Below are 23,096 nucleotides of genomic sequence, written 5' to 3'. Positions count from 1 at the left end.
ACAATCGTACGTGTGGGTGCTGACGTGACAGCCACATTTCCGTCAGCTGAACGCTAGCTCACGATAGCATAATGCACTCGGTAAAAATATAACTTAATATATGTAAAATTCTACTTATGGCACCCTGCAGGTAAGTTTCCCCCAGTCTTCTTCATTTTAGCTGAAGGCCAAATTCAGCTAAAATTCTATTCGCCCTACTTTCAAAATATATCCAGAATTGGAACACTGATCACCACCCCAATGCCAACCCCCTGGACCAGGGCACGGGGAGCTCCTGCCTGGGTTATTACATAGTCTCCTATGAGGTCTCCCTGTTTCCACTTTTGCCCTGATTGTTGATCTGCAGCACAGTATCCTGTGTTCTAAAGCATAAGTTACACTGTGTCACTCGGAAGCCTCTCTCACAAAGTAAAGGAATAAGAGGTCCTTTTAGCTGCATATTATGATCATTAAAGGCTTTGCCCCAGGAAGGAAAGATTTAGATATTTATCTAATGAATATACAGATTACCATATAAAACACATGCTCTCTCTCTGTTTAAAGGCATTGGCTGCAAAGGCAAACCAATCTGAATTCAAATTCAATTTCCACTGTCAATTATCATCAACTATGATTTAAGAAATTTGATTAATAACTCCAAATCTCAATATTCTAGTATGTAAAATGTGATCCAAACAATGCAATAGCATTTTATACGACTGTTAAAATGCGTAAGACTTGTATATCAGAGTCTAACCAGGAAAACGGAAAGCACTTAAAATATTTATAACAGGGCATTTAATTCTGGGAATTCGTTACAAAGATGATGTGGATTTGGGGAAGCCATTAAGGGGATGATGAAATAACCCAGAGATTAGCAATAGCAGGAAGCCGCTGCCACTTAGATCGGAAGGATAAAGGATGGTGCTGCTAGAGACCAGAAGCCAACCCTTCAAAGCTGGAGCTACAATGTCAGATGGAAGCCTGTCAGATACAAGCTTGCACCACAGAGAAGCCATGGTTGAAAAAGCTGTCCGGCAAAGATGAAGGTAAGAATAACCTCAATTTTCCCTTCCCACTGCCCTCCAAAATCCCATTAGTGTGTCCACTGTGCAAAGCAGCCAGAAGCCAACTGACAGCAGATACTGGGAAATGCAGCCTGAAGAGGTTAAGTCGTCTCATGAGGAATGGAGCAGGACAAGAGAACAGATTAGGAGCAATTGGGCCCAGGACTGGCACAGTGTGTCACCAAAGATCTTAAAATCAGCTGTGTGGTCTGGAGGATAAGTGTTCATGCAAAGCAGCAACTTTAAATTGCCATGGTATAGATAACATATTCTCTAAGAGAGTAGAGGAAAGGAAAGTCATTGTTATGGGCTGGGGTTAATAAAGGTCAAAATTAACATTGACTTAATGCCAGGGTAAACATTTCTAATGTATCACTGATATTGGTCTATGCTTTTTATTTTTTGTATACCTTATATATATAATAAACTTTCTTAATGAAAATAACGAGTACATAACTGTCAATCAAGGGATGATATCAATAATCAAATTTTGAAAAATAATAATTGTACAGTATTATTTGAGGCACTTTATTGATTCACAAATGTGAAGAAGCCATTGAGACATCTGAATTATATAAATTGGAAAACCAATAAAACAGCCTAAGTCCAGATGCAGAAATGGAGAAGAGCAAACCTGCTCATTGATGTGGATACACAGTCACCATTAATTACAAGACTTTCATTCATGATCAGTGGGGAAAGTAAGTCCCACAGGATCTTGAATTCATATTCATTCTGTTGACTAATACACATTTTCATTTGTTAATGAAAATTTAGAATGTAAAAGCATATCTTGGAAACGTATTTTTGCTAATTACAAGTCTCCTTTCATTATGGTAATGTTGTATTTCTATTACATAAGTTGAAAATTCAGGTACTGCATTTGAAATACTTAACATGTCTAGTTTGGAAGTAAGCTCAGCCTTGTAATATTACAAGGACTTAGGTTTGCATGTACCTCTGATCAAAAAGAGCTGAGAATCAGCATTCTTTCTTACTGTGTTAACAGAAAGCCCAAGAGTCATGCACATATCCCCAGACAATTCTGAGGAAAAATTCCTGTTACATAGAAACTCAGTATCAGTGAAATTAAGAACTAAATATTTGTATGTATACAAACAAATTTTTGCTTTGACTCATTTTCTACCTATCTTGAGGCAAGATTATATGGAGCTCAAAGGTTTTAGATTGGGTTGGATAACTCAGTAGATATACTCTGCTATTATAACTAGCAGTGTTGGTTTAAAGTTTACAGAAGGAAAAACATGAAGCTAATGCTCTAGATTAGAAACTAGGTTAAAAGTAAAGAAGAAAATTAATAAGTAACTGTTTAATTAATGCAAAATCAAAGCTCTAGCAGTGAGATGGGGTCCTTTATTATTAAAGATGAAACTTTTAAAAAGTAAAGCCACACAAAGCAGGGGCCCAGTCCAGTGGCACAGCAGTTCAGTTCACACGTTCTGCTGCAGTAGCCTGGGATTCGCCAGTTCGGATCCCGGGTGCGGACCTAAGCAGCGCTTGTCAAGCCATGCTGTGGCAGGTGTCCCACATAAAAGAGAGGAAGATGGGCATAGATATTAGCTCAGGGACAGTCTTCCTCAGCAAAAAGAGGAGGATTGGCACAGATGTTAGCTCAGAGCTAATCTTCCTCAAAAAAAAAAAAAAAAGGTAAGGCCACACAAAGTATATGAATCTTGACCAAATTTTATTTTGTTACTATGAAGTTAAATTTCTTTGAAATTACAATAGGCGTCTTGTCTGCTATGTTTGCATTCTGAAGTATTGACAGAAATATGGCTATATTTCTTCCAATGGTAGTTGATTTAAAGTCCCATGTGTTTGTCAGTTTACAAATGAGCTTTGCAATCCTGTAAAGTGGAAGGCAATAATAAGTGGAAATAATTATCATTGCTCACTTATTTTCAGTGAATACACCCACATTTGTCTCCTTCACGATTACATAGAAGCAACATTGACAAGTATATAGCTCTTTCTTTTAACCTAAACTGTAAGCCACTATTATTACTGACCTCTCTGTTATTTTTTCTTTTTTGAAAACGATAAAAACAACATTTAAATTTCTCAGTACATGTAGTGTTGCCTGAGTGAGAACATATCATTCTGTGAGGTCTGAGGAAAGTTCCAAAACATCAATCAGTTTGTAGTCTTTAGGTAAAGGTTGTCACTTTTTCTTTTAATTTCTCTCTAAACCTGTTCCCTTTGGAATACGTAATGTGGAGTGAAATTGCTTAGCATAACGTGCTACTAATTACATGCCATTGCAACTATATTATTTTTAGTTATTGTATTCCTTAGATATAAGTGATCTCTAATGTGTTTAAAGTTAGTGTTTGATGAAAACTTGTTAATATTTAAATAGTTTGCCTAATGTGATAGTTTCTACTGAAAATGAGAGTGTATCTTGTGATCATCTTTGAGTGAAGAAAGAAAATATCACAAATGATCTTTCCTTTGGTCAGTCACACCTTACTATTATCAAGACTGTAGATTTGTCAAGAGTCACAAATATGATTGATGTGAATTTTAATAAGTTTATAGTCTTCACATTTTCTCTTTGAATGTGATTTTTTATTACATTTTGGTTATCTTTCAGAGATTAGAAAATTTATTATCAGCCTTCATTTTTAGTAATAGGAAACTTCTTGTGAGCTTATCGATAAAATATAAAAGATTGATGAATTTGATATTTTCATTTATCTAGAGTCCATTTATTTAATTATCAAGGTGGTATCTTTATCAGTAACTCATTGGAATAGTCCGTGATCTCTGGGAAGAGTTATGATTTTAGCAGACAAATGCAAGAGAAATTTAAATTGTTTTGCGTTGTAAAGGTAGAACATTGTGATTAAGAGAAGTTAAGGCATCCTAGGAGAGAGAACACCACCTATAGAGCTAGGAGTACAGTCATTCGCTTCAAGAGAATGACCTGAGCATCAAAAAGCCTGAATCTTTTGGAACACATTTGCTTACATCAATGTTCTTTCAAATTATGCTTCAGATTTTGCTGTAAAAGATGTTAACTATTTTTTTAGTATCAAATGGCAAAATTTCTTAGCTTCATCTCCTACACACAGGCTAGGCAGGAAATAAATGACACTTGCCTCATAAGTTCCTTTTTCCTTTCTTTCTTTTTTGGGTACCCGAAGTTTTTGAAGAAAAAAGAATAATCTAAGGGGCATCTCTGTCTCTTTTTAACTAGCTGGGGCCTGAAATCTGAGGATAAACATCTCTCTGACTTTCACAGTCTGTCAATTTTATAGCATATCCTTAGAATTGGGGTGCTCTCCTTATAAAGAGTAGTGATGTGGCAGTAATATATTTACATTTTATATTTCTCAAGAACTTTCACTCAAAAATCCATATCAGCATCTTAAATATACATGAAGAGTTTGACCAAAAAAGCCTGCTATTTTGAATAGTAATTTTCAAGTGCTTCTTTGTACATTATTCCATTTGTTACTCAAACTTATAGAACTTCTCATGAATATAGATTAGGGAAGATGTACTCTACAGAGAAAGAAATTGAAAACTTAGAGAAAAACGGTTTTCCAAAATAAATGGAGTACTCTTAGAGATGTGCTGTTTTGATTTTGGATTGAAGACACTGTCCTAGATACTTAACTAAGCCATGGTTACCAGAAATCCCAGTGAAACTGACACTGCTTGCCAGTAATGGGAATTCCCTCTCCATAGAATATTTTTGTCACCTGTGGAAATATTAACTTTCCTAGAATTTCACTATTGGAAATAATCTCTCCTTTTCCCATTGGATTGTTTCATCATTGAGATTTTTGTCTTCTTTCCTAGGAATTAAGAATTATTCATACATAAGTTTCCCCTAAACTGTGAAATCAAGGTCCAGGATTAACTTAGCTTTTTGTCTCCCATGACATCTAACAACATGTATTTCATACAGTAGTACTTATGTATTTGTTTATTTAATAAATATGTCACAGTAATTTTGAAAATCTGTAAGAAAGGAAACTAATGGGAGACTCTGGATAAAACAAACAGCAAAATATTAAGGAACTATCAGAAATTTAGTAATAAATGTTTCACTAATTTCTCTAACAAGCTATGCAAATAAATCAGGTATCTAAACTAAAGGAAGTTTTGGGGAATATGAATTAAACAATTATAGCAAGAATCAATGAAAGACTATTTAAGAACTTTTTAAGTCCTTATTAAAGGCCAGATGGAAAATTTGCGCTTAATTTGTGCAATGGGTGCTGTGAGGTGGGATATTTTGTGAAAGTTGGGCAACTTACTTGGACTCTCTAAACTACAGAGTATAGAAATATTCCTGTGACGTGCTCATTCCATTCAAAATTTAGAGTGAGTGGAAAATGGCTGTACATTACGTGCTGAGAGCTCTTATAGCAAAACTACATGCTAAAAGGAGTATGAAATCCTCCTAATTGAGGTACTTTTGGCGGTGAGAGTTTGGAGTAAAGGAGCATATTGTTACATTTACTTATGCCTTACATGTCAATTTTAAAAAATCAGTATCTTTAAAGTAGAAATACTAACTTTCTTGACTCGTAAAATAATAAACAGGCAGTCTTCCATCCTTGAGAATATTCCTGTCTATAGTAAGAAGATAAAGGGGCTGACACTACTGCTTCTGCCATAGTCATACATATTCCTAAGACTACTTAATTGTAACCTTATGGTTTATACAAATTACATATGTGAAAATGTTTCTGAACATTTCACTTCTGCACTGTATGACGGCATAATGATTGAGTTACAGCATTACGTAGTAACCTTGTCTCATGTAAATCAAGTAAATCAGAGAAATTATCCATGTCTTAAGGAAAGTCAAACATACCTCTAAAAGTCTAAAATGATTTCCAGTTTAGCACCATAGATATTCCACAGCAGTAATTCAAAATTTCTTCTAGTCTTTCAAATAGATTTCTTTGTTCCAATGACACTTAGGGGTTAGGATATTTGTTTGGGAAATTTTCAATGAAATCTGGGGACTTAAAAATTCTTAGTGTAGTTAGAAAAAAATGCTATTTTCTTATAGAAATGTTACAATCTAGTGTAGTTCATGAATGTTAAATACTATTCATTTGATGTCACAAACATCAGTACATTTAAGAATTCATGTATTTATTATAATCAGATATTAGAATCTCTTAAGCATCTTTTTGCAAATATGCCTCTCTCTCTCTCTGAAGTTCAGGGGTTTTTAATCCACTTCATTATTCACATGACATTACTAAAATCGTCCTTAAATATTCCAAAAACAAATATTGATAACATTGAGAGGCATCTGGTCATAAGCAGATGTATTTTAGCTAACTTGATTCATGTGCTGAGAAGCCTCAGAGAAGGCCAACATGTGATTCATATCTAAAGGCTTTCCTAAATATCTGGTAGCAATTGACATAAAGATTACCATTGATATTAAACAAGTGTTTACTATTTTAAACATTATAGTTGACGTGTTATTAAAAAAGCATGGTAGAACAAAAGCATTTAGAAACCTGTTAGTATTTTATAACTATTTGGCATTAACTCAAGATAGTCTTTTTCTTGGTTTGCTATTTATTCATGTCAGTCATTTCAAAAGATGTGTAATCTGTAGCTTCTACAGTTTATACATAATTTAAGTTAAATCATTTGAATTAATTTCCAATCACTAGCACTGAACAAAAATAGTATACATGACTTAAATATATATTAGTAATATATAGTTATTTGCATCCATATTTAATTATGATTTTAAGTATTTGATATGACTCCCTCATCTGTTAAATTATTTACTGCATTAATATGCAACGTGATGAGTACAAAAAGCAAAAGTTTAAAATGAGGTGTTGAAAAATCATATGCTTAGACTTTTGAACTTTCTTTGGGGGTTCATTAGCACCAAAAAAAAAAAAAAAATAGTGCAGAGATCTTTTTAACACATCAGACAGCTAAACAAATACTAGACTTTTCTAGAATAACACAAAATGACAGCTCACTACTTCATAAATGTTCCACTCCCTTAATGCATAACTCTAACGTTAGAAAGATAATCTTTATGTTAAATGAAATTGCAAAGATTTTTCTTACACAGAGGTTACTTAGCTATAAAAATTATAGTTGCATTACTTCTTCTTGATATTATTCCTCTTAAGTGCCAGGCACCAAACAATTATGAAACAGTCAGGGCAAAGGGCAGAAGCCTTTGACAATTCCCTGACTTCTTTACAGCAGGACACAGTGTTCTCACGTGCGCGTAGAATCTCCCAAAGAGAAAAATGATATGCAGCACTTGTTAGAATTCATCTGACCAAAAGTCATTGCTAAGAGATTTTCCACAAAATAACTATGTGGGAAATACTACAGAAGAGGGCTGTGGTTCCTGGAACCCCTTGCTCCTGTCCACTTGTTCCCCCAAGACCGGAGATGCGTTAGGGACAGCACTGGTATGTCCGGGGAGGCTGGCTGTGTAGGCTGTCAGCCAGCATCAGTCTCACTCAGCAGGTGCCCACTCTGATTGGCTGTTTGAATAAGGCATTGGCATGCCTGACAGGTTCTCAAATGTTTTCAATACTTTGTATGAACATCCTTAGTGTCTCAATCCAAATACGCAAGACAGAACTAGGGAAGGAGTATAAAAGAGATATTTGGAGGAAGAAAAAAAGACCCTTAACAGCTCTCTTCTCCTCCTGCTACATCCAGAAACAAATTAGCCATCTCTTTGTTTTAACAAGGAAAGAGCATATTCTCCTTAGACAAGCTTGTGTTGGTGGGAGCTCTTGTTGAATTAAGACAAAAAGTTATTAATATCTGGAAAAATGCTATGAATGTTATTTTATTTTTTTACTTTAAATGTCATGTGGAATCTCTAGAAGAAAATATGAAGTGAACTAAATAGGTTTACTCAGTATTCTATGATCCTTATAATTATTTTATTTCAAGTATTTCCTTGCTAAGCCTAATGTGTAACAGATTTTATGATAAAATATTTATTTTGTTTTGAAATAGAAACTGAATACTATCAAGATTATTATTCATCAAAGCAGATAAAAATGAACTGACCCTGAAAAGGCATATTTTGCAAATATGCATTTGTAATTATTTGGTTTAAAAAGTTCATTCCAGTAAGCAAAGTAGGGAGTTAATGGCTCCCATTTGTAAATAGATGACATAACTTATTGTAATGCTCAATTATCTCTGGTCCATGAATTGTTCAATTATGCAAGCACTCATCTGACCCAATAAATACTCATTAAGGTGAGCATCTATGCCAAAAATACAAATTTTCTGTATTTTTACTATGTATGTACATAGTAAACTCCAGAGAAATGGATGAACAGCACCAAGAGAAACTCTGGAATCTAGATGTAATTTGAAAAAGTAGATGCCTATTAAAGAGCAATAAAATGGGTTTACTTCGAAAAATGCATAAAATTATCTTGTTAGATACATTCCCTGGTTGGAGAATAATAAATGAAACCCCACATTAACATCCAAATTCTATTTTTTTTTTTAAAAAAAAAAAAAAGGAGAAATGGTCAAGGGTGAAAAAAGTAAGACTATCACTCAAGTCATAAGTTAGAATAATAAATAGCACACACGCTCGCCCTATAAGTTCTTCAAACTCTGAAAAAAGGAGAGTTCATGCATCTCATTCAAACTTCAAAGCTACTTTCTCCTTTTTATGTTTAAACCAAAGCTTTCAAGAATGGAGGCCAGGTTTCCTTTACAATTTAAAATTCAAAGAGCACCACTTTGAAATTTAATAGAGCAGTGTTTGCTAAAGTAAACATTTTAGTCACAGTGACAGCAGATGCCTCCACGCATCCGCAGCCTTTTCTGTAGGCATTAAAGCGGTGCTTCAAACTCTTGGAATGTCTCTTCCCCAACAGCCATTCAAAAAAGATACAGATTTCACGGAGGGCAGCATCCCCCGCTCTCCAAACAAAATGCACCGTTAGCGTTAAAGCAGTTCCGAGACTTAGAAACCCCTGATGGCGCTTTAAAAGTTGTGCTTTAGGAAAATCAAACAGAAACGTGGAAAACGAAGACCCTCGATTCCTGTTAAAGGTTTTCACTCCCACCACCCCATCCATAACCACACGGGCTTGGAGGAAAAGGCCTCTGGAAAGAAGACAGAGAAGTGGGTTAGACAAGCATTTATGGCGATCAACACGTGGTGTGAGAGCCTTTTGTATTATAAAATGGGTTACTAACACTGCTCAGTGAAAGGCGCTGTTTCTTTTAGAATGCATACCAAATCCAATTACGGAGAAAGAACGGTGGAAATTCTTCTCTTATTGAGAGCTAAACCAGCTTACTAAACCATGTAATTTTTTCCAGTAAGCCTAGAACATAAACATGTCTATGTATTAATAGGACTTTCTTCATGCATTGACTACTACATGTTATCAAACATCTTTTTTATTCTTGCTGAATGTTTACTTCTTCTTGTTTTTTTTATATTTAATTTCAATTATAGTTCATTCAGAATACATTTAGATGGATCAAGAAATTGCAAAATTAACAGTGGAAGAACTTGAAAATCCAGTGATCTGGGAAAAGTGTATTAGAAAAATATTATTCTAATTTAAATTAGTTTATTTTTCTGTGTCTTTATCCATATGTATATATTTCCAAATTAATATTTAATTTATAAAACTATTAATAGTTAGATTTTCCAAATAATAATTAGAATTAATTTCTCTCATTTTCATTATATCAAGCCAAATATCTATTTTAGTAATGTCCTGTAAAAATAGTATATTTAGAAATAAATGTATTGGCATAGTATAAAATTCATATTTTGGGGGTCGGCCTGGTGGTGCAGTGGTTAAGTTTGCTTGCTTCACTTCAGCAGCCCAGGGTTCACGGGTTTGCATCCTGGGATGGACCTATACACTGCTCGTCAAGCCATGCTGTGGAGGCATCCCACATACAATATAGAGGAAGATTGGCACAGATGTTAGCTCAGTGACAATCTTCCTCAAGCAAAAGGAGGGAGACTGGCAATGGATGTTAGCTCAGGGCCAATCTTCCTCACCAAAAAAACCCCCCCCCAAAAAACCCAAATTCATATTTTTATTGACAGTGTATAAATAGGAATAGGTAAACCTCTTTCAGATTTAAATTCAATTTTAGTAAGAGAAATAAGGATAATTTTCATAATTTTTCATGTTAGCTGCATAATCCTAACTTCACAGTTACAAATGCACATTGATCTCTAGAACTAACTCCTTTCAATCCATGGTATGTTTAAACATATTGCATTTAATGAAATTTTCTCCAAATGAAATTCAATTAAAATAGAAAAAAAAAGGAGCCATATTTCTAAACATGCAAGAGGCAAATTCAAATGCATTCTTCTGTTTGTTGTGCTATCAGTCGAATATGTTTTCCCCCTGGCACAATAAATGTAGCATTGCAGTTTTCTGGCAACAAATGGCTGCTGGGGGTCACCAAATGTCTCTGATTTGCTACAGCGTTTAATCTTCCACAAAAGCTGTTTAGTGCTTCGTGTACACTGAACGCCAGGAACATTATCCTTTAAATCATGCCTAGCTGCTAATTAATGGATGTATAAATGTTCAACAGCCAAGTCTTTAAAGCAGAGCCATGAGTGAGTACAGCAGACCTTCTGCATGTAACTAAAATAGAGTTCTGATGAACCATAAACTCTGATTTTTCTACATAGCTATTGTCATGCTGCGTACCTAACCAGATTGAAGTGCGTTGGAGAAATTTGCTTTAAAGCCATCTGAAACTAAAAATATATTAGCAATGCTAGAAGGGTTCAGCAGTGCATTATTAGGTTACGGGGCTATGTTTCTGTCCCTTCTGTTTCTCTGATGTCTACATTTTGGAAGCAAAACAAAGGCTCAAGATTCTGAATTCAATGCCCAGATCTGACATGATGTCATTGTGAGACTTTTGTCGCTATGATATCTTGAACTTTCTTTTCTAAAACAAATACAAATTTCTTTCAAAATATTTCTTTTGTCTTTTTTTCTTTATATGGTCAGGCACAATCTGATATGACACAACAAACTGATGGAAACGCCTAGGAAATTGTATATTTTTGAGCATGCGCTAGGTGTCTGGCACCAGACTAAGCACATGAACATGCATGATGTCTTGTAGTCCTATTAACCATGCTGTATCCTATAAGGGAGATATTAATATCTTTAGGAACCAGATGAGAGCAAGTGGTTTAGGAATTTGGAGACTTGCTCTGGGTGTCACAGCTTGCTAAGAGCAGAGGGATCAGAACTATATACCCTGGCTGACACCAAGTCCTCGCTCCATTAACTGCGACCGTATGTATGTTACTTTCCCATTAGTCTTGACTTTACGTATATGCTAATATTTTAGCAAGTTTTTATGTCACAACAAGAACATTGCTAGGAAATAAAGAGAAAATACCTCAAGGATAGCAAAGGAAGGAGCAAAACACAGTTAAGCAGACAATAAAGAATGGCAGAAGAAACAAGTCGAAGGAGATGACTCTGACTTTCCAAAGTAGTGCCAGAAATCTTGATTACCTTCTTATTTTAGGAATTATCTTCAAATTCAGACTGCGATAGAATGGTAAATTAAATGTAACAGACAAAATATAAAGTGCCACTCTCTACTTATTGAAGCGTGAAGGGAGAACAGACTTTGTGATCATTAAACATGGACGAAAATTCCACCTCTAACATTTCTTAATGATTTGTCCCTAGGAAAGCTCATTTACTTCTCACAGCCTTAGTCTCTTTATCCTTCAAATAAAGCTTATAGAGTTATTGTGGACATTACCTAAGCATATATGTGCTGAATAAGTGAATAAATAATTAGAGTCCAAAATTCTGATTTCAAGTCTGGCTATGCCATGGATTAGCGATGTGACTTTAGGCAAGTCACTTACGTGCTCGCTCTTTCTTCAGCTGCAGAAGTGTTTAGTAACGTCCACTTTACAGGTTCCTGTGAAGATTCAGTGACATAATATTTGCAAGTATTCCATAAAAGAGAAAGATCTTTAGCAATTATTGTTACTTGTTTGTTGATCCTGTCCTCCGAGCCATCCCAGGCGTCTTCCTGCTCTTCTAGGTTACCAGGCAGCCACAGCTGGTCTTCCACAAAATTTCCTGTTTTCCAAAACTATATACAGGCATATCTCAAAGCTATTGTGGGTTTGGTTCCGGACCACCACAATAAAGCGAGTCACAAAGTTTTTGGTTTCCCAGTGCATACAGAATTTATGTATACACTATACTATAGTCTATTAAGTATGCAATAGCATTATGTCTAAAAAAATAATGTGCACACCTTAATTAAAAAATACTTTATTGCTAAAAAATGCTAACCATCATCTGAGCCATCAGGGAGTCATACCCTTTTTGCTGGTGGAGGGTCTTGCCTCAATGTTGATGGCTGGTGACTGATCAGGGTGGTGGTTGTTGAAAGTTGGGGTGGCTGTGACAATTTCTTAAAATAAGACCACAATGAAGTTTGCCATGTCAATTAACTCTTCTTTTTGTGAATCATTTCTCTGTAGCATTTGATGCTGTTTGATAGCATTTTACCCACGGTAGAAGTTCTTTCAAAATTGGAATCAATTCTCTCAAACCCTGCTGCTACTTTATCTACTAAGTTTATGTGATATTGTAAATTCTTTGTTATCATCTCAACAATCTTCACAGCTCTTCATCAGGAGTAGACTCCATCTCAAGAAACTTTCTTTACTCACCCATAATAAGCAACTCCTCCTCCGTTAAAGTTTTATCATAAGATTGCAGCAATTCAGTCACATCTTCAGGCTCCACTTCTAATTCTAGTTATCTTGCTATTTCCACTACATCTGCCGTTACTTCCTCCACTGAAATCTTGAACCCCTTAAAGTTATCCATGAGGGTTGGAATCAACTTCTTCCAAAAATATTGATGTTTTAACCTCTTCCCATGAATCACAAATGTTCTTATTGGCGACTAGAATGGTGAATCCTTTCCAGAAGATTTTCAATTGACTTTGCCCGGATCCATCAGAGCAATCACTGTTCATGGTGGCTATTGCCTTACAAAGTATATTTCTTAAATAATAAGACTTGAAAGTCAAAATTACTCCTTGATCCGTGGGCTGCGGAATGGATGTTGTGTTAGCAAGTGGGAAAACAACATTAATCTCACTGTTCCGCTCCATCAGAGCTCTTGGCTGACCAGGTGCATTGTCAGTGAGCAGTGATATTTTGAAAGGAATCTTTTTTCTTAGTAGGTCTCAATAAAGGGCTTAAAATATTCAGTGGACCATGTTGTAATCAGATGTGCTGTCATTCAAGTTTTGTTGTTCCGCTTATATACCACAGGAAAAGTAGATTTAGCATAATTCTTAAGGGCCCTACGATGTTCAGAATGGTCAATGAGCATTGGCTTTAACTTAAAGTCACCAGCTGCGTTAGCCCCTAACAAGAGAGCCTGTCCTTTGAAGCTTTGAAGTCAGGCATTGACTTCTCCTCTCTAGCTATGAAAGTCCTAGATGGCATCTTCTTCCAACAGAGGCTGTTTCATCTACCTGGAAATCTGTTGTTTAGTGTAGCCACCTCCATTAATGATCTTAGCTGGACCTTCTGGATAACTTGCTGTAGCTTCTACATCAGCACTTGCTGCTTCACCTTGCATTTTCTTATTATAGAGACAGCTTCTTTCCTTAAACTTCATGAACCAACTTCTACTAGCTTCAAACTTTTCTACTGCAGCTTCCTCACCTCTCGCAGCCTTTATAGAATTGAAGAGAGTTAGGGCCTTGCTCTGGATTAGGCTTTGGCTTACGAGAATGATGTGGCTGGTTTGATCTTCCATCCAGACCCCCTAAAAGCTTCTCCATATCAGCAATAAGGTTGTTTTGCTTTCTTATCATTTGCATGTTCACTGGAGTAGCAATTTTAATTTCCTTCAAGAACTTTTCCTTTATATTCACACTTATCTAACTGTTTGGCACAAGACGCCTAGCTTTCGGCCTATCTGGACTTTTTTTTTTTTTTAAAGATTTTATTTTTTTCCTTTTCTCCCCAAAGCCCCCCAGTACACAGTTGTACACTCTTCGTTGTGGGTCCTTCCAGCCATGGCATGTGGGACACCGCCTCAGCGTGGCCCAATGAGCAGTGTCATGTCCGTGCCCAGGATTTGAACCAACGAAACACTGGGCTGCCTGCACCGGAGAGTGCGAACTTCACCACTTGGCCATGGGGCCAGCCCCCCTATCTGGACTTTTGACATGCCTTCCTCACTAAGCTTAATCATTTCCAGCTTTTATTTTAAAGTGAGAGACGTGAGACTCTTCGTTTAACTTGAACGCTTACAGGCCATTGTAGGGTTGTTAATTAGCCTAATTTCAATATTGTTGTGTCTTAGAGAATAGGGAGACCCAAGCAAAGGGCAAGAGATGGGGGAACTGCTGGCTGGAGCAATCAGAACACCTACAACATTTATGAATTTTTTGCTGTCTTATATGGGCACAGTTTGTGGTGCCCCAAGACAACTACAACAGTAACATCAAAGATCACTGATCACCATGACACATATAATAATAATGTAAGAGTTTGAAATATTGTGATAATTACCAAAATGTGACACAGAGACATGAAGTAAACAAACGATGTTGGAAAAATGGTGCTGATAGACTTGCTCGAAGCAGGGTGGCCAAAAACTTTAAATTTGTAAAAAATGCAATATCTGTGAAGTGCAATAAAGCAAAATGCAATAAAACAAGATATGCCTGTATTTTCCCGTCTGATAATAATTCTCAGTCCCTTAATAAAATGAATATAACTTAATCACCCAAGGAACTTTTGTTTTTACCTGAAATTCATTACTATTAGGCAAAATTTCAGCCAGGGGTGCAAAATAAAATGAAAAAGACTGAGGGAAGGTGGCCACAATGGAAGCGGGCCTGCTCTGAGAAATGACCAAGCTCCCCAGCATCGTTAGGTCAGTGGGAGGCAAAAAGCCTCCTCAGTCCCTCTTCCCTCGTCCCTCGTGCCTATGCATTCTCTTTAGCTCACAGTATTTCAGACCCTGAGAGGAATTCTGAGAAATCACAGTGAGAAAGAATCCCACATCTGGAGAAGGCAACAGCAGCAGCTCCTCCAGCTGTAACAATGTGTGAATTAGTGTGTGTCTGTGTGTATGCATGTGTGTTGTGAGTTGGTTTTAGGTTGGAATAAGATTACCTCCATCTGTGTGAGTTTGTTTGGCTGGAGAGCAGCTGTCTTTTTTACATACACGAAGATAGTTTATATGGGGTGTTTTATTTGATATTAACACATTAAATTTGAGGAAGAACTTTGAAAATTTTTTAAAAATATGCAACAAATAACAGCAAGCAAATTTACCTTCCTAGGATGGATGCAGCTTAGAGATCTTCTGGTATAAGGCTCACTCAAGTAGAGACAGGTAACCTTCCATGGTTGTGCTTAAAATCTTCAAAAATGGGGAATTAGTTATTCCATGACATGCCTTATTCCCAGGTACACATCCAACTGATAATTATGTATCCCAGGCTAAATTTTGCCTGTCCAGAATATGAGCTTGATTTCAGTTGTCTGAAGCAACTCAAGAATACACCCCTCTCTTCTCCTTTTGAGGAGAGATGCCACTCTCCATTTAATCTTTGCTTTTTTTCAAGCAGTCCTTTCAACAACTGATGAAGTGACCATTTCCAAACTATTTCCATGTTCTCTTACTGATGCTTTAGACATAGTTCTAGTTTATAAATGTCCCTGTATGGTGGTGCAGAATCAACATAACACTTACTATCTGGACTCATCAGTGCAATTTATGGAGGGACTACTCTATCCTATGCTGGGGCAACAAACTTTTACGAATGCAAGCTAAAATTACTTTAACTTCATTACCAGTCAAATAATACTTGAGTCATATTGTTTTTGTCATCAGATAAAACTTCCAGTTATTTTTTCACATGAACTCTTACTCAGTAGGACTCCCACATCTAGTTTCGTTCAACTATTTTTTAAGATAAATATGGTACTATGTATTTATCCATACATATTTTATTCCAATTACTCCAGCCAGCTGAGATAAATTTGAATCCTGTTTTGTTATCTGTTGAATAAATTGTCATCTGCAAATCTAATAAAATGGCTTATTTAAATACAATGAAGAACATCTAATTGGTATTTATGATTTGTATTTTCTTTGGTGCATAATGTTTTCTTTTAGAAATCATATATACAAAGAAGTAGAATATATTCAGTTAAATATAATAAATAGCTATTAAACATCTACTTTAAACTAGAACCGAAGTGGAGATGTCATTAAAGATTGTCAAAATAGTTGGTTAGTCATCTATACAAACAATGACTTAAAAATGTAGCAAATTTAAACATAAAAATAAATACAAAATTATACAGAAGTACAGAGCTGCAAACAACTGATTAAGCTGAAGTGAGAAGTGAATGTTCACAGAGATGGTTCTGGAAGAATAAATAGGCATTCATGTGGGACAAAAAGAAAGAAAATAATTTCCAGGTAGAAAGAGGCAACTAGGGCAAAAATGCTATGGCATAATACATTAAGCAAACTTTTTCAAATTACAATCCATAGACCACCTGCCCTATATCACTTAGCCACATACATGGAAACTACTGATTCATAGATTTCTCTCCAGACCTCTAAAACAGTATCTCTGGGTGGGGCCAGAGAAACCACACTTGCATCAATGCCTCTTGGTGATTATTTTGCATACAAAGATTTGAAAACCACCATTTCATGGTAGAGGGAATTGTCTAATGTCAGTACGGCACTGGATTCATGGTGTTGGAGAGAGATGCATCAATAAATAAGCTTATGATCTGACTGTGGAGGGTCTCATGTGCCTGATGGAGGAGGTCGTCAAGAAGATGTGACGGCCGGTTGCCCCATGAGTGTGACCCAGGCAATTGGAGGTCCCCCCAGACCCTGCGTCTTTGGAACGTGTGTTCCACTTGTCTTCCCCACTCCCAGAAGCTGCTCCAAGGATATAGCCCATGAGACTATCTGTACTGGCTTTGTGACTAAACCCAGTTAAGGCCCCCATGTACATAACTGAAACAAGTTAAGGCCTCCGTATAAGTTTTTAAGATTCTGATGGGCAGGTGCAAAAAAGCTGCTTGGTCTCAAGACCATCCAAGATAAGCCTCCTATGTAAGTTTCCTTGCTTATTAAACCTGCCACCTACCAAGCTGAAGTGGTCTGCCTTTTCTTCAGTCTCTCTCTGCCCTCTATGAATTCGGGGGTCAGTTTTAGATTACACCCAGGATGCTCCCACAGAAGACACGACCCAACAGTTCCATTTTGAGGAGTTTGGAAAGGAAAACTATTGAAAATGTTCCACAGGGTAGTGAAAATGTCAAATTTATACTCAGTAAAATAAATGTTGTTGCAGTGTGAAAGATATACTGGGTGGGACACTGCATAGAGACATAGAGATCTTTCCAAGATGCTAGATGTAACAAATCTAGATCAGGGACCATGATATTGATGAGAAAGACTAATAAGGGAGTTGATGAGGATCAATGAGTGCTCTACATGTAAGTGTTAGAGAATCTGGTGACCAAATAGATGTGTATTTGAGAGAAGGGAGATAAAGATGATCCAATAATGACTTGGAAGCTTCTGGATATATGATGCTGATATCTATCAATATTTTTTATGTAAAAAATTAGAAGCAGATTGTGATGTAGAGGGTGAAAAGTAGTTCAAATTTTGAATTATTTGGTGTTAAATGCTTGAGTTTTGTTTATAGGAAGATAGCCAGCAAACAATTGGGAACACAAATCTGAAGTTTAGGAGCACTCTCATAACTAGAGAACTAGACTTCGGGCCCATTATCAGATGTTGGGTGAATACATAAGACTAGAATAATGGAGGTTGCCCAGCAGTAGCAAGACAGGTGAGAAGGAAGAGGACTGTGGATGGTGCATGGTTGATGCCAATGTTGAGAAACAGGGCCCCAAAGAAAGCACTAAGGTAGCAGCCTAAGAAGAAACAACCCAGAGGCCCAAGGAGAAACACAATTAACCACGGTAATGAAATCCGAGAGTGAGACAAGCTGAAAGAAAAAAGAATGGTCAAGAGGGTCAATAATAGCCAACAGTATAAAAACTGAAAGTAAACCACTGGGTTTGGCAAGATCACTGGTAACCTGGCAGGAAGCAAGGACAATATTTTTTAAACAATTTTTTTAACATTGGGTTCACTCTTAACTAATTTTTTGCTTGAAGAAAAAAATCTGCAGATAAAATGATATTTAAGCAAAATGTAATTTATTTTTTTAAAAATAGTTCTCTAACGTTCAGTTAATCATTTAATCCACAGTCATAGTTTTCAAAAGTTAATCTTTAAGGGATTTCAAATTTTATCTCTGGGATGAACCAATAGCATTAACACTTCATAAATGTATCATCAATAGCAAGGTAATTTATGCTCTCAGCTTTAGGGGAGGTCTTATGGTCTTTGCTCAATAAAGCGGAGCATGGAAAACCACTGCTTCTCAATGTTTAAGTTGTATTTCAGTTGCTTTTCAGTTCCTAAAACGTAAAAGAGAGCTGAAAAGATGTTACTTACATTCATAAACTGTGATAACTCTAGGACCATTTGCAGATATTCCCATTTTTTGTCCCAGCACCTGGTAAGATTGTACCTTCTCAGTCCCACTGAAGTTAGGCATGGTCATGTAACAGGCTTTGGCCAATAAATGTTAATTGAAGTGATATATTTCACTTCTAGGCAGAAGTCGTTGAGAGCCAATGGGCAATTCACCATATACATTCCCCCACCACCGCATTCAGCAGTGCTCTAGATGTTGGATATATCGTTAGCCTGGGTATTTGAGAAAAGCTCCCAGGTAAGCTATGACTTACACGTGTGCAAATAATCCTATAGTATTTTATGCCACGTTGGTTTTGGAGTTATTCATTACCTGAGCATGACCTAGCCTACCATGACTAATACATAAATCGTTATATCTGAGTACTTTGGTGCAGGAGTTCCTTCTTGGTTACACTCAGGGGCCCCTACTCTTATTGGTTGTCCCTGATTCTCACTGCACTATTCCGGAGATCAGATATGGTGTGAAGGTAGGGAGTTTTATAAACATATTAGAGTGAGCCTTAAAAATCTCTACTTGTGGATCATGGAAAAGTGGAGCACGCTTTTTTATTGGTGAGGATCTTCAGACCAGTTGCAAACTGAGGTAGGTGTTCAGAGAAGGACTATATTTCTACTTATATACATATTAGATTAATCCAAAAAGATTCATCCGAATACTAGAGAAACTTTCCCTTCATCTCAGAATTTCTCTGGCATCAGAATTTAAGCCTAAAGACAAGGCTGGAGACATGTGTGGCCACATATTCTACAGTGAAAACACTCTGGTATGCTTGTCGTTGTGAATGCTGACATCTTCTCTATACATGTCATACCATGCCTTATTTCATGATTACACATCCAGGCAAATATTGAGCTGCCTGAACGTTTCAGAGTCACATATCAGTCACTCTGTAAATACTGTGCTTTGAGCTGTTTTCGCTATTTTGATGATATGCAGACACTGCCTAACCCATGTTGGACTGCCTCATTTCTCTTAATCAAGTATAAAATTGACAGAATAATAATTTCCCAAGTCAAAAATTTATTGCATAGAAGAGACCTGTGCTCTCTGCCCACTTAAGATGTAGTCTGTGGATACTTTTTTAGCAAGAAGAGTATGAAAATATTTGTTATCATGCTCGTTTCTTGTTCATTATATCTCCTTCAACTGTAGTTTTAGTACATTGACTTTCTTGACCTCTATCATCTGAATGTTTGCTTACTTCTGAAACTTTCGTCAGTTTGAATAAATGTTCTGTGTTAACTTCCAGTTTCCATGTACTCCCTGGATCCAGGTAATTTTTTTGCATGTATCTTCAGTTCTGATCCCAATCTCCTCCTTGACACACTAAGTTCAAGAGCATAGCTTGGCTGTTCACCCAAAACATATGAGAACCTACTTCGTCCAGGCACTGGGCTAGGCTCTGGGATTCTGAGGTGAGTGACACAACAATCTTAGTGAGGGATGGACAATCCAACAAATAGTTACATTGGGACTGTGTTATAATTGTCATGTGGTGTTAAAATAATTACGCCCCCTGTTCTGAGCGGCACAGAACTGTCAAACGTGCAGGATGTCAACTGACCTGAAGAAGTGTCCTGTAGGATGGAAAGTATTTGGCCCAGTTACCCAAAGATTTTGTTTTTGTTATGTTGTTTTTCTTTTTTTGTGAGGAAGATTGGCTCTGAGCTAACATCTGTTGCTAATCTTCTTCTTTTTCCTTGAGGAAGATTGTCCCTGAGCTAACATCTGTGCCAATCTTCATCTATTTTGTATGTAGGGTGCCTCTACAGCATGGCTTGGCGAGTGGTGCTAGGTCCACATCCAGGATCTGAACCTGTGAACCCCAGGCTGCCAAAGTGGAGGACGTGAACTTAACCACTATGCCACCAGGCCAGCCCCAACCAAAGTTTTGATTAGAAAAAATAAATAAATATATATAATAAATATATATATAATTCTAATTCAATTATATATTCTTTTCTTAATGAATTTGTATAGATAAGTTGTCTCTAAAATATAGAAAATGCAAACGGATGGTATTTACAGAAATGCCGGAATGATTGCCTGATGGGTGGCTAGGCTTGGACAAAATAGGCTTCTAGCACATTATAGAATCCTAGAAGTGTGAATGGGTTTGAGGCTTGATGTAAAGAGAGTATATAATTTTTTAACAGATTTCATGAAAATACACAATACGAATACTTACCAAAATAATACTTCCACTAATAGCATAATTTTAAATAAAATCTCAAACTCTGACCTCAGAAGTCAAATTAATATACTGGGAAAAAATATGTATGCTCCAAAATAGATTAATTGTTTAATTATTCTGTTAAGATTATGGTAGGATGATTATTACAATTCATGCTAAAAACATATTGTATAAATTAGTGTATTCATATTTTTGTGGAATTGATATGGAATATTTAATAACATCGGTTGCCTATAATAATTTAATTATTTTAACACAGCAGGAGTTATTCATACAGGAAGCTGATGAATTTCTCCCTCCTCTATTTTCCTTCTCCCAAACACATGTACTTAAGGTCTGAAAACAAAACGGGTGAGAGAATATTCTTGGATATTCAGTTTCCATTCCAGCAGAATGAGCTCCAACTATTTTTCAGTAGTACACACAAAGGATTGCATGCTAATAAACTTGCTAGAGAAATAAATCTTCAGATGCAGATGACTTTAATTTGCTTAACTTACCAAATTTCCTAACATTTTACAGAACAAAATATTGTTGAAATTCAACCAAAGTTCTCCATTTTCATTGGTCTTTCTCGTAGTAAAAAAAGGTCATTAAAGTAATGTTTCAGATTTTGTAACTTTTAACTGCTCTCTCAAATAAAGCTCCAATAATCTTGCTCAGATTAATCTCTTGTTATTATTTGATGAATAACAATGTGTATTTTTTATTTCTCTATGATTGAAAGAGTATTATAAAACATCATCAATCTTGTATGCTTTCTGGTATCTGCAAGATAAAGCTACAAAGGAATATTATGGCCTTTAAAAATCAATTTGCCTCTTTGTTTTGGGTTTAGTTTCCTTTATGCAATTAAATCACAGAAAATGTATTATTAAAGGAAAGTCAACTTGTCTATTATTTTCAATTCGGGTTATATTCTGTTGTTGCCTTGTATTTTTGTGTAATGATGGTAATTCATTTCTTTCTTTCTCTTTCTTATTTCTAAAAATCTCATTGTGATTAAGAATCTGATTGAATCTAGCCTTCATGTTTTTGATGTGTCTGGATTTCCTCAGAGAAGATACATTTTAACTTAAATTTAAAGGCTGATTTTTCTTAAAGTTAGGCTCTGGCAATAAAAAGAAAAATATATTCAGGCACAGGGTACTGCTATTTATTTCCCTCACAATAGGATATGCCTTTAAATAAGATCAAACCTCAGAATACTTCATGTTTCTCACAACAGATGTGTTATCCCCTCATGGAGAGGAGGGAAAGTTATATAATTATTTGCTGTTATTGTGTGCATTTATAAGGAAATTCATAGTTGACTTGGATAGTGCGCTTCCTAAAGCAGGAAATAAGGTCTTCTACTGAGATTGATAGGATTGCAGATGGGAAATGGACAGAAGAAGTAAAACCAAGGGTTCGGGTGAAGAAAGACATCTAGTAGTAGATCGACTGAAGAAAACTATCAGGGTATTAGCAAAAATAAATTAGACACCCATTTGTACTAGTTAAGCGAGTTCAATTCTTTTCTGGAACACAATACAGGCAGAAAGTCTGGTGTTTTTGTAAATAATTTTGTATTAATAAAATTGAGATTGTCTGAACTTTTGAAGGTCTTAGCAAAGAGTAAGTTTGGTAGATATAAAGCAGGGGAAAAGATCATTAAAATTTATGCTCAAAGAGGGGGCAACACATAAAATACTAATGATGATATTCACCCTTTATGGAGTGTCTTCTTTGCACCATGCACTGGTGGGCACTTTACATGCTATCTCTAACCTTCTTAACAACCTTAAAATAAGAATTAGCTCTATTTTGCAGATGAGGGGAGAAAATTTAGAGAAGCTAAATAACGGACTACGTGGAAGAGCTGTGATGATTATTGGCATTTAGGGCTCTCTGACTCTAAATAACTTGTTCCTTTGACGATAGCAAGCTGGAGAATTACAGACACCTGCTCAGGATGAAAACAGCAGCAGTTTATGTCTCTATTCACTCCCTATCATGACTCTACCTCCTGGGATTACCGAAATAATATTAACATAACATTTCTCTGTTAGTTCTATACATATATTTGTTAAATCATGAGTCTCGATTTTAGCTTTACAATATAATAGAAATCGAATGCTACCAATTCAGTTGCTTTATTACCTGCTGAATTGTATTGTACGAAACCAGATACCAATGCTCCAGGATCCCAGAAAATCTAACAATACTCCTTT

The 23,096-nt window shown here is 36.1% G+C and overlaps 1 long non-coding RNA gene across 1 annotated transcript in view; it reads left to right on the top strand.

Moving 5' to 3' along the window:
• Nucleotides 1–919: 919 nt before the first annotated feature.
• Nucleotides 920–23,096, top strand: part of LOC139041779 (uncharacterized) — a 144,544-nt gene continuing 122,367 nt past the window's right edge. Inside the window, exon 1 of the long non-coding RNA XR_011497665.1 lies at nucleotides 920–1,028. This is a non-coding gene — a long non-coding RNA (uncharacterized lncRNA). The remainder of the gene's footprint in view (nucleotides 1,029–23,096) is intronic.

This window comes from Equus asinus, chromosome 24, assembly GCF_041296235.1.
Source record: "Equus asinus isolate D_3611 breed Donkey chromosome 24, EquAss-T2T_v2, whole genome shotgun sequence".
Taxonomy (NCBI): domain Eukaryota; kingdom Metazoa; phylum Chordata; class Mammalia; order Perissodactyla; family Equidae; genus Equus; species Equus asinus.
Note: the sequence above shows the minus strand (reverse complement) of the source record. Positions and strands in the feature narration are given on the sequence as shown.